At 65.3% G+C, this 11415-nt stretch overlaps 1 protein-coding gene across 8 annotated transcripts in view; it reads left to right on the top strand.

The window, feature by feature from the left end:
• The first annotated feature begins 1153 nt into the window (after positions 1-1153).
• DDC (dopa decarboxylase) overlaps positions 1154-11415 on the top strand; it is a 40679-nt gene continuing 30417 nt past the window's right edge. The window contains exons 1-3 of one of the 8 annotated variants that reach the window (XM_036327224.1): positions 1165-1283; positions 1362-1469; positions 4317-4423. The gene's annotated coding sequence lies outside the window, so the exon portion shown is untranslated. The other 7 variants (XM_036327221.1, XM_036327226.1, XM_036327220.1 and 4 more) reach the window with 7 other exon arrangements.

The following is an 11415-nucleotide window of genomic DNA, read 5'->3' as shown; positions in this document are numbered from 1 at the left end:
GTGCCCCAGGAAACCATGCATCTGAGTTCTTTTCTAATCCTCACCTGAGGCTGTTTTTTCCATTGATTTTTATTCGTTTTTAGAGAGAATGGAAGGGAGGGAAGAGAGAGAGAGAACTTTCGATGTGAGAGAGACCCAGCGATTGATTGGTTGCCTCCTGCACGCGCCCTGACCAGGGCCAGGGATGGAACCTGAAGCTGAGGCCCTTGCCCTTGATCAGGAATCGAACACGCAACCCTTCTGTCCGCGGGCCAGCACTCTAACCACTGAGCAACCTGCCCAGGGCCACCTGAGTTCTTACCACGGCTTCACCTGTGCCACAGGGAGACTTTCAGGGAGGACTTGGGGGCGAGGGCCTTCGATGAGCCGCAGGCGGCATCCTGCAGGGTCGGGTGGCTTTGGTCTGACCTGACCTTGCATTTCTCCCCTTAAAGGTCACCTGGGACCCAGGCCACCATAACCCAAACCCAGAAGGCCAAATGCCAGGGATGAGACGTGGTCCCCTGGGGGCGGGTGGGTCAGCTGCCCATCTTCGCACGAGGCTGCGGCTGCCAGCCGATGCCGCTGCAGCTCAGGCGCTTTGGGGCGTGGTGCTCAAGGGTCACGACACACGCCACTGGAGCTGCCCACAGGGGCGCTCCCACCCGGCGGCACCGGGAGGCAGGGTCAGCCCTGTGGCCGCCCTGGAGGGCGAGGGGGAATCTAAATGCAGAGCTGCAGGCGGCCGAGGACAAGGGTCCCGCAGGACCGGCGCACAGCACCCCCTCGGGCTGGGGATCCGCCCCTCGTGCCGCCCCCTCCCACCCGGTTCCTTAGGGGGGCGTCTGCTCAGCAGCGGGAGATGGGCTGCGTTTGAAAGTGCCCCAGCCCCACGTGCGCGCACAGCTGGACCCTCCCGGCCCGAGGCTGCGGGTTGAGGAGTAGGATCGACAGAACCTCCTGAGGGTTTCTCACGGGGTCTGTTTGGGTCACGAAAAGTCTCAAGTCTCTACGAAGCAGGGACCTGAGGTCCGCACACTGTTCTCGAGCCGAGGCCCTGGCTCAGCCCTGCCCGGCGCTGCCCGCTCGGGAGATGGGCACGCAGTTCGCGGGGGCGAGGCTTTATCACCACCAGAGGTTAATGTTTAACCAGCTGATGAGGCTGAAAACCAGGGCCCAGGGCTGTGTGGGTGCGCAGCTCTGGGCAGACCTGCGTGAGCTCCAACCCAGGCTGCTGGCCGCCACCCAGCCCCCCGGCCCGCTCTCCCGAGGGGGCAGACGCCGCAGGGACAGGACTCCGGCCGGTGAGTCTCCCTGTTGGTCCTAATCGGGCGGTCGCCGCGGGAAAGGGCAGCACCTGTGACTTGACCCCCGGTCCACAGCACAGAGCGCCTGCTTCAGGGTGAACTCCGCCACGGGCAGGGCTGGTGACTGTGCTCCACGCGCTGGGGGCCGGCAGTGGCCGTCCCTGCTGTCGCCTGTCTGACCAGGTGGGTGCCGGGCGTGAGGGCACAGACGGGACCAGCCCACCCTCTGCTCCTCTCTACCTCTTCCCCCCACACGGCCTGTAACGGGGTCCCCGGGCCTGGCTCTCCCTCGGGGAAGCAGCGGGTGTTGCCCTAACCGGTTTGGCTCAGTGGAAAGTGGGTGTTCGTAGTTGTCTGAGGACTAAATCACAGCGTCTGGACAACATCCAGCTCGTGGGAGACGATGAGTAAATGTTACGACTCCCCTCGCCTTTGGTACGAACCACAGGGCCACCTTCTCCCGTGTTCCTGAGACCTGTTGTTCCCATTGCCGGTGATGCCGGTATTTCTGCGGCCTCGCCCGCAATCAGCAGCTCGGCCCCGTCTGTCGTTGGAAGGAGAGATTCCTAAGAGCCCTGCCGCCCCGTTGGTGGGGCGTTTGCGGTTGGCTGATGAGGGCCCGTAGGAGAGATCTCGGCCCCCCAGCGTCATCGCATGCACTCCTGTCGTCCTGAGAAGTCGGCCTCTCGCTAAGGGTCCCACCCCATGAGGGAGGGCTTCCCGGCTTTCATTTCCCGCCTGCGGGCCAGCGGGCCCCACACCACGCACTAGGCCAGCGGTTCTCAACCTTCTGGCCCTTTAAATACAGTTCCTCATGTGGTGACCCAACCATACAATTATTTTCGTTGCTACTTCATCACTGTCATGTTGCTCCTGTGATGAATCGTCATGTAAATATCTGATGTGCAGGATGGTCTTAGGAACCCCTGTGAAAGGGTCGTTCGGCCGCCAAAGGGGTCGCGACCCACAGGTTGAGAACCGCTGCCCTAGGCCGTCCTTCAGCGATGTGCCCGCTGTTCCACATCAGCTCCTGTTCTCTTCCTGGGGGGCGGGGGGAGGGGGGTGGGGTTAGGCCCTCTCTTCGGTTCCCTCGGCCAGGTGTGCATCCTCGGCCAGGTGTGCATCCTCGGCCAGGTGTGCATCCTCGCGGCAGAAACCTCACCCTTTCGCAGCGACATCGGTCTCGAGGGGTGAGAGGCATGACCTCTTCCTCCTCCAGAGCAGCTGGCCCTTCCTAGAGGCTTGCGTTTCCGTTTGTTTTAGTCAAATGTCTGTGTTGGGATTTTTTAAAAAATATATTTTTGTTGATTTCAGAGAGGAAGGGAGAGGGAGAGAGAGAAACATCAATGATGAGAGAGAATCATGGATTGGCCGCCCCCTGCACGCCCCACACGGGGGGTCGAGACGATAACCCGGGCCTGTGCCCTGACTGGGAATCGAACGCTGACCTCCTGGGTCGTAGCTTGACGCTCACCACTGAGCAACACTGGCCAGACTCCCACGCTTTCATAAGTTTCTCCTGCAAGCCCAGCAGGCCTTTGGCCAGGTCCAGCCCTCCTGTCCTGTCCTCACTCGAGTCCTGTCCGTCATCCGCACTGCGGTGCCCACAGTCACCCCTTGGGCAGCGAGGACGGATTCTGGCTGAGGGCCTGCTCCACACTGGGGTGTTTCCCCCTCGTGTACAAACCGCAGACCTCACCACTCGCCGCCCTGACCCCATCTGCTCTCAGGGCTCTGCTGGAGTGACCTTCACGCCCACCCTCCCCCGCTGGTGCCCCGCGCACAGCCTCCCAGGCCCTAGCCCCGGCCCCCCGCTCGGCTGCACCTCGTCCGTGCCCTGCAGCGCTGGGCGCAGCTGGCAGCTGTGGGTTGTCTCTTCTGTTTGTTCTCCCGAGGTCTGTCTGCCACCGGCAGGGGACCCTGTGGTGGGCCGGCCACACACAAGGGCAGGCGGGCCGCTGGGGAGTTCTGTGACCTTGGCCAGTGCCTGACCTCTCTGGGCCTCTGTCTCCCCTGTCCGTCAGTCAGATGAAGGGAGGACGTTATCTACATGCGAGGCAGTGGGGAGGGGCGGAGGCGCCTGTGTGGAACCTTCCAGAAGGCCCGTCCAGGCACAGGGACTGTGAAAGGGACGATGTGCCTCTTCTCACGGAGGCCCGCGCTGGGGCCAGCCCCTCACCCACCTGTGCCCTCCTGCGTGGCCTCCACGGGTCACCCTGGGTCACCAGGGCCTGTGCCAGCCGAGCTGGGAGAGCCCCGCCCTGCAGGATCAAAGGGCCCAGCGCCCTGCCCAGCCCTGGCACACGGCCACCTGCCCCAGCACCCCCTCCAGGCCACGGCCTGTGGCCTCTGCACAGCCAGGGGGGCGCCGGCCTGCCTCTCCCCTGCAGGGGGCCCATCTCGCAGGGCGGGGCAGAGCATCCTCCTGCTGGCTGTGCCCCTGCCCCTCGGCCCTGCCAGCCCCTCCCTCCGGCGGCTGTGCCCACGCCAGCTGCCCTGCCGGCCGCCCACCTGCTGAGGAGCAGCCCGGCCCCTGGCCGGCTCCGGCCAGCAGGTCTCTGCCCAGAGGGCACGGGCTCCAGGGCCTGCTGCTTCCTCGGACCAGGCCCCTGGCTCTATGGGCGGAGCTCCTGGCTCCTGACAGCCACAGGCCTGAGAGTGTGTGCACACGTGTGGGGAGTATGTGCACATGCCTGCATGCATGTGCTGTGGGGGGTGTGGTGTCTGTGTGCTGTGTGTGCATGTATGTGCCGTGTGTGCTGTCTGTGTGCATGTGTGTCTGCATGCTATGTGCATGTATGTGGGTGTGGTGCCTGCATGCTGTGTGTGTGCACATATGTGCTGAGGGTGTAGTGTCAGCATGCTGTGGGTGTGTTTGGTGTGTGTGTCTGCATGCTGTGTGTATGCATGTGTGTCTGTGTACATGTATGTGTGTGCATGTGTGCATACGAGCAGCAGAACCCACCTGCGCCTCCCGCCTGAGTGGCCCCCAGCCCCTCTCCGGGCCCACGGGCCCTGTGCCCCTTACAGGGAAAGCACTGTCCTGCCCCCAGCCTGCGGGAGGTGGGGGAGCGAGCCCACCGCTGCGCGAAGAGCTGCCGGTCGCTTCTGGGTGGAAGAACAGGGCTGTGAATCAGGTGAGCCTGGGCTCGAACCTCTCCTGCCTCTGCTTCTCTCTGACCAGAGCAGAGCAGAAGGAGCTGGGCACATTGAGCCCCCATCCCTCCTGTCGGGGGAGCCCGTCGCCCCCGGGGGAGGAGAGAGGCCTGGCCCAGCCTGTCACAGAGCAAGTGCTCCTGGCTGCCCGGCCCTGGCGCCTCTGGACAGGACGGGGGCTGGGCTCGCTCAGGAACTGGGGACACGGGACCCCTTTCCCTCGGCCCTGGCCCCTGGCCCCTCAGGCTCCGCGGTTCCCTGGTCCTGCCCAGCCCTCTCTGGCCAGGCCCCGGGGGCGGGCGGCGGCGGGAGATGCTGCCTGTGAATGAGCAGAGCAGCGTGACTCTGATTGGCTTCGGGGGGCGGACACCCGTCTGCATAAATGGCAATCGCGTAATCGCATCCTCTGTGCCTTTCAACTGTCGCGGAGGAGAGAGGGCGGACAGACAGCGAGAGCGGCCGCGTGAGTACCGCTCTGCCTCCCGGGCTGGGACCCCGGTTTGGGGACAGGGGGAGGTCTGCCTGTTGCTTCCGGCCGCGTGGATGGGCAGGGGACGACCTGGCCTCCAGCATGTGCTCCAGGGGCTGCTCGGGAACTTCCTGGGACACAGGTGCTCCCCGAGTGGCCCCCACGCAACACGTCTCGTGGGGTGAGGAGCCTGTGAGCCTTGATGAGACACAGGAGTGAGCGGCCATTGTGTCCAGCTGGTCCCTGAGGCATCGGGACCCAGGGGGCTGCGACACGGGGTGGAGGGGGCGGGGCCGGCAGGCCAGTTGGCAGGGTGCAGCTGGGCGCCCAGCCCCTGCCGCCGGGGTGGGGGGAGCCCAGGGTGGCCTCCCACGGGTGCTTGTAAAATGGGTCTGATGTTTGTCAAGGGCTGGGCACAGGTGGGCGCTGCTTTATTAATAAGAGGTAACTGCAGGGGGAGGGGGGCGGGGGGCGGGCGCTGAGCAGCCCTCTGCCCGGAGTTCTGTTTGCTCGTCTCCAGGGGAAGGCCAAGCGGCCGGCCTGGGTGCCCCCGGAGCCCTGACTCCGGGAGGGCCGGCAGCGGGCTCCTTCGCATCCGCAGGGCTTCCCTCCGAGCCAGACCCACAGCAGGGGCCACGGCCACGGCAAGGCGGCCCCTCCCTGGGTCGGAGGGGCCAGAGGGAACTCTCTCATGTTGGGGGCGGCACTGAGGTCCCCGCAGGGAAGGGGACGTCCTGGTCAAGGAGGACGCGGCCATGGGGTGTCCCCGGGCCTTGGGAAAAGCCGAAATCCTGGGTTCGCGCGGCCTCTCCCTCCCCTCCCCCCTCCCCGCTCCGGCCGGTGGACGGCTCTGCACACAGCGGTGGGCATAACTGAAATCAGCAGGACCCGCCCCTCCCTTCAGAACACGCGGGCCGGGGCTCCACCCGGCCCCTCCGCAGGATGGCTCCCGGGGGGCTGCCCTGGTCCCCGGAAACTCCATTTGAGTAGGGGGGGGAAGGAGGCCCCCCTGACGGGAGGTTTCCATGGTGCCTGTGGGCATCCCGGAGGCAGGTGCTCAGGGCACGAAGGGGCATCGCAGTGGACGGGCCTGGGAGAAAGGCTCACACCCCCGTGTTCTCCGTGGGCCCGGGGCGGCGGGTGTGGGGTCCCAGGCTGCAGGGACCGACCGGGCTTGGGGCGCCCAGAGCTGCGGGGACCGCCCGCCTCCCTGGCCCAGCGGCTCCTTCGCTGCTTTGCAAGCAGAGCGGCTGAGCACACAGAGGAGGAGTGTTTACCGGCCGTTTGCGGGAGGAGGCGGCGGCCTCTCCTGGCCGCTCTGCTCCGGTCGGGGCGGGTCCCCACCACACTCCAGGGCAGCGGTTCTCAACCTGTGGGTCGCGGCCCTGTGGGGGTTGAAGGACCCTTTCACAGGGGTCGCCTAAGACCATCGGAAACACATCTATAATTACATATTGTTTCTGTGATGAATCACTGTGCTTTATGTTCAATGTGTAACAATGACATTGGGGGTCACCACCACATGAGGAGCTGTGTTAAAGGGCCGCGGCATCAGGAAGGCTGAGAACCACTGGCCTAGGGGCAGGGGGAGCCCCCGGCCACTCCAGAGCCCGCTCCAGCCTGGGGCCCTGAGTCCTCCGGCCACGCGAGACACGGGGGCCGGTGCACACGGTGCAGGTGGCAGGGACGCCCACGGTGCGGGGAGGGCCGGCTGTGGGCTCAGGAACGCCCCCTCTGCTGTGCGCCCCGTGCGACCTGCTCTCAGCCTTCCTGGGTCAGCAGTGGCCCCGCGCCCCGTGCCCCCCGCCCCCACTTCCCTCAGCCCCGCGCTCCCCACGCCTCACAGGTGCTGGGAGCATGAGGTGAGATGTGCCCGGGGCCCACCGGGCGGGTCGCGCCACCCGGAGCCGGGTCGCCTCTCGGTCCTTAGGTCGGGACCATGCCCGCGTGGCCGCAGGTTTGACCTGTTGGAGCCGCGCTCAGCCCTGGGCCAGCGCCCGTGCGCGGGAGGGAGGCGCCGGGGTCAGTCTTTGCCACGGAATCGAATCGGTGGTGGAGAAGCGGACACGCCCGGGAGCGGCGAGCATGCGGGGCTCCCGCAGCTTGGGGGGGGGCTTCCTGTCCAAGAGGTGTCCCCGGAGGTCTGGGCGCAGAAGAGGAAGAAGAGGAAGGTTCACGCCAGTGCCGGGTGGTTTTATAGGAACGGGCTGGAACAGCAAGCAGCGAAATGATGCAACTCCAATTACCCTAAATTCAAACGCTCACTTCCATTACAACTGTGATTTGCATGTGTCAGGCGGTGAGTGATTAGAGCCCCCGGGGTAGGGGTGGGTGCGCCCCGCCCTGATGGGGGCGTCCCTGTCCCTCCGTGTGTGCGGTGCGGCCGGAAATCGGGCCGAGGGCCCACCCCTCAGTGCCATCGGGCAGTTGGTCGTGAGGGCGCTGTGCAACCCTTCTCAGCACCATCCCGTACCCGGGCGCCACCCACGGCAGCCACCGCCGCCCGCCCGTGGGTCTGTGCCGTGTGCCAGCGACCGGGAAGGCTCCAAGGTGCGTGGCGGGCTGGGCGGGGTGCATGCGGCACCCTGTTCATGCGGACAGAGGAATGGGGCTGTGGGAAAAGGCGGGGTCCCAGCTGCACGCCTGCGTGGTGAGCACTGTGATTGTCCGAAATCGGGGAATGGAGCAGCATCGCCAGGGGTGAGGGCGCTGACCGGCCTTTGCTTTTGAAATTGCTCAGGAGCTTCTCAGCTTTTTTATATTTATTTTTTATTTTTTATTGATTTCAGAGAGGAAGGGAGAGGGAGGGAGAGTTAGAAACATCCACGATGAGAGAGAATCATGGATCAGCTGACCCCTGCACGCTCCACACTGGGGAACCAGCCCACAAACCGGGCCTGTGCCCTGACCGGGAATCGAACCCTGACCTCCTGGTTCCTAGGTCGACGCTCAACCACGGAGCCACGCGGCCGGGCCCTCGGCTGTGTATTTCGTCACAACTGGCTGCGCGGGTGTGAGTGGGGATCGCAGTGGTTCCCCGGGAGCAAGCGCACATGCTGCCGCCCCTTCCTGACGGCCCTGCCACAGAGAGCCGGCGGCGCGGTCTCCGAGAGCCTGTGCGCTTCGTGGGTCGAATGAGAGATGGTGCCGGAGGCTCCATCCTCTCCCGGCTGCGGGACCGCCCGAGAGGCTCAGCCCTGGGCTCGGGGCCGGACCCACGCGGCTCCGGTCGGGCAGCTGCGTGGAGGACAGGGCCCTGCCGGCCTGTGGGCCGAGGAAGCTGAGGGGCAGGGAGCCGGCCTTGCAGGCTGGTGGACGCAGGAGCCACTGCGTGGGCGTGGGCGTGGGCGTGGGCGTGGGCGTGGGCCTTGCTGGGTCCCCGTCCGCCCGGCAGCAGACGCGGCGCTGAGTGCTGAGCGGCAGAGAGGCCGGGCCGGAGCCGCCAGGTGGTCCGGAGCCCGGGGGGAGCCCCCTGGTTGCCTGGCGTCAGGGCCTTGCCCGGGCGGAGGGGGAGGCCTGGGGTCGGGGCCCGCCCTGGACGCCTCCAGGAAGCGCTGCCCACGCCCAGGCCGTCGGTGTGCGGGAACGCAGCTCCCGAGGGAGGCGCCGGGGAGCTGCCCTGCGGCTCCGGGAGAAACTGGTTTTTGGAGTTTCTGGTCTTGAGGTTCTGCCCAGGGTTTGTCAGCTCGTGCTCGGGCCAAACCTGCTGGACGTGCCTGCGCCTGGCGGCGCTCCAGGCCTTGGGAGCTGCAGCAGCGGCAGAGCGCGCCCCCCGCCCCCCCACCCCCAGAGGCCGACCTCACGGTGCAGGGGGCTCAGTCTCCCAGCCTCGGCCTCCGCGTCTGGGGGGGTCGTGGCAGCGGGGCGGAGGAGGGGGGGGGGCTCATGGTTTTGACCGTCTTGAGCGAGATCACGGAGACGAAACGACGAGAGAGCAGGTGGGGAGCCTGACCAAGGACTTGGCACGTGGACATCCGTACCAAGGTGCACCCTCTTCTACGCCAACCAGAGGACCCCGTTTCAACAAGGCACCTCGATTTCCCCAAAAGTCAGCGCAGGCGTGGGAGACAGTGGGAAGGGGTGCCTGCGCGTGGTGGGAGGTCTGTGGCTTCGAGCCGGAGGCCCCTCGGACAAGGGAACAGCCCGGCATGGCCTCGCAGCCTCGCACCTTGGGACCGCAGCCGCCCTGTCGCAGCCGCCTCGCCCCGTCAGAGGCCCACACTGCTGGCCCTCCCTGGCCTCCCTGGCCTCCCCGGCCCTCCCCTGCCCTCCCCGGCTCTCCTTGGCCTCCCCGGCCCTCCCCAGCCTCCTCTTCTATCTCGATCAAAGGGGAGCATTTACATGCTCTTTACCCCTTTCCGGGGAGGACGCGCAGCATCTATGACTCGGGAAGCAGGCCTCCCCGTCTCTGCTCCTGGGCCCAGAAGCAGCAGCGCAGGCTCGGACTCGCTGGCGGCTTTCCTGGCCCTTCCCGTGTGGACCACCTGAGGCGGCTTCTGGCTCGGGCCACAGGGCAGCTTCCAGCAGTGAGAGGGGTCCGGGTCCAGGGCGACAGCTGGTCGCTTGCCCCCCAATCCTCTCTGTTCTAACTCAGAGGCTCAGGCCAACACCAAGCTGCTTAGAAACGATCACTAACAGCATGTGGGTCCGTGGCCGGGACATGTGAATTCTCAAAACACACCCAAAGGGCCACACCCATTGCTGTGCAGCCTTTTTTATTTTTATTTTTAGTATCTTTTTATTGATTTGAGAGAGAGAGGAAGAGAGAGGGAGAAAGAGATAGAAACATCAATGATGAGAGAGAACCATGGATCGGCTGCCTCCTGCACGCCCCCCACTAGGCAGTAAGCCCACAGCCCAGGCACCTGGCAGACCGGGCTGTGGCACCTCCTTTAAATGTCCCTGGCCCTGTGCTGCCTCCCAGCGTCGTGTAAGCGGGCATTGGGCTGGCTCCGCACTGAGCCGCTCACTGATGCGACCAGATGCTGGGCCTGGAGTCCAGGGCTGGACCGGCTCGCGCCCCGTGCAGTGTGGACAGGGGCTGCCCGAGAAGCGCCACGGAGCTCAGCTGCCGGCGACGCTGTCCGGTTGTGTCAACAGACACCGGCTCACGGGCCTGGCAGGCACCCGCCACGGCCTTGGTCACTGTCTACCTCTCCCAGCCAATGTTTGCCCAGCCTGGGGGCAGGCGGTCACAGACAGACACACCACGGGTGCCAGCTGCTCCGGGTGTGCACCGAGGCCTCCGGCAGGTCGCTCGGACTCCACTAGGGCAGCCAGGTCTGACCCTGCACACCCGCCGGGAAGAGCTCTGGGGGGGCAGGTTGGCGTGTGTCTGCCTGTTTTTGCTCGAGGCAGCTGATCCTCTGAGAACCCAGGCCTCTGTCGGAACTCGGCACGGCCCTCACCCCGAGCCTCCCTCCAGGGCCGGCTGCCCTCGGTCAGGCAGCGAGAAGCTGCTCCAATCATTTTCAGTCGCTCACCAGCATCCACTCGTGAAGGCAAAGACCGTGAGAACCGACTGCACCCACACTGACCTTACAGGTCAGGATAAATGACAGCAAAGTGAGCCACACAAACATGAAGACAATGTCTGCAGAGCACGCAGCCCCCGGGGCGCATTCTGTTCGAGCTGCAGTCACAGCAGAGCCGTGGGGGCACTCAGGGGGCAAGCATCTGTCAAGGAAGAACTCCAGATGCCCGCGGAGGGTGGGGAGCTGTTGAACTTATCAAAGTGTGTGGACAGGTAGCTGGTGAGACAGGAGCCGGGCGGGCAGGGGTGAGCGAGGGGGCAGGTTACCTCCCGCATTCCTGCACGTCCACAGGCCGGAGGTTAAAAAAAAATTATTTAAATATGTATTTTTTAACCATATTTTTATTGATTTCAGAGAGGAAGGGAGAGGGGGAGAGAGAGAAGCATCAGTGATAAGAGAGAATCATTGATCAGCTGCCTCCTGCACACCCCCCACTGGGGATGGAGCCCGCAACCCGGGCCTGTGCCCTGACGGGGAATCGAACCCTGACCTCCTGGTTCATAGGTCAGTGCTCACCCACTGAGCCAGGCCGACCGGGCCCAAGGTAAAATTTTTAAGCCCAAACAGGCTTCACCAAGCCCAGACCGCTGGGTCCATCTCAGGACACTGTTCAGCCACTTGGACGGCAATGCGGTCGCCTCGCCAAGTGCCTGTGACAGGGATAAGCGAGGGTGGGGGCGGAGCTGAAGGGACGGGAGCGGGAGTCCAGGAAGACAGAGCCCACACACCCTGAGCGGGCGACTGTCCGGGGCCCCTCCCCCCAAGGTGCCCACTCGGTGGTCGGTCTGCGTATTCCCACGCGGCCGGTGAACGCTCGCTGGCTCGGCCGCACTCAAGGCACGAACCGGGGCCTCGTCGTCTCGCGGTAGCACATTCCCCAGCCGGTGCGCGGCCGGTGCTGCCATTCCGGTGGGGTGGACGTGGAGGCGGTGTGTCCGTCTCACCAACGTGCGCAGGACGGGCAGGCGTG

This window comes from Myotis myotis, unplaced genomic scaffold, assembly GCF_014108235.1.
Source record: "Myotis myotis isolate mMyoMyo1 unplaced genomic scaffold, mMyoMyo1.p scaffold_m19_p_11, whole genome shotgun sequence".
Classification (NCBI taxonomy): domain Eukaryota; kingdom Metazoa; phylum Chordata; class Mammalia; order Chiroptera; family Vespertilionidae; genus Myotis; species Myotis myotis.
Note: the sequence above shows the minus strand (reverse complement) of the source record. Positions and strands in the feature narration are given on the sequence as shown.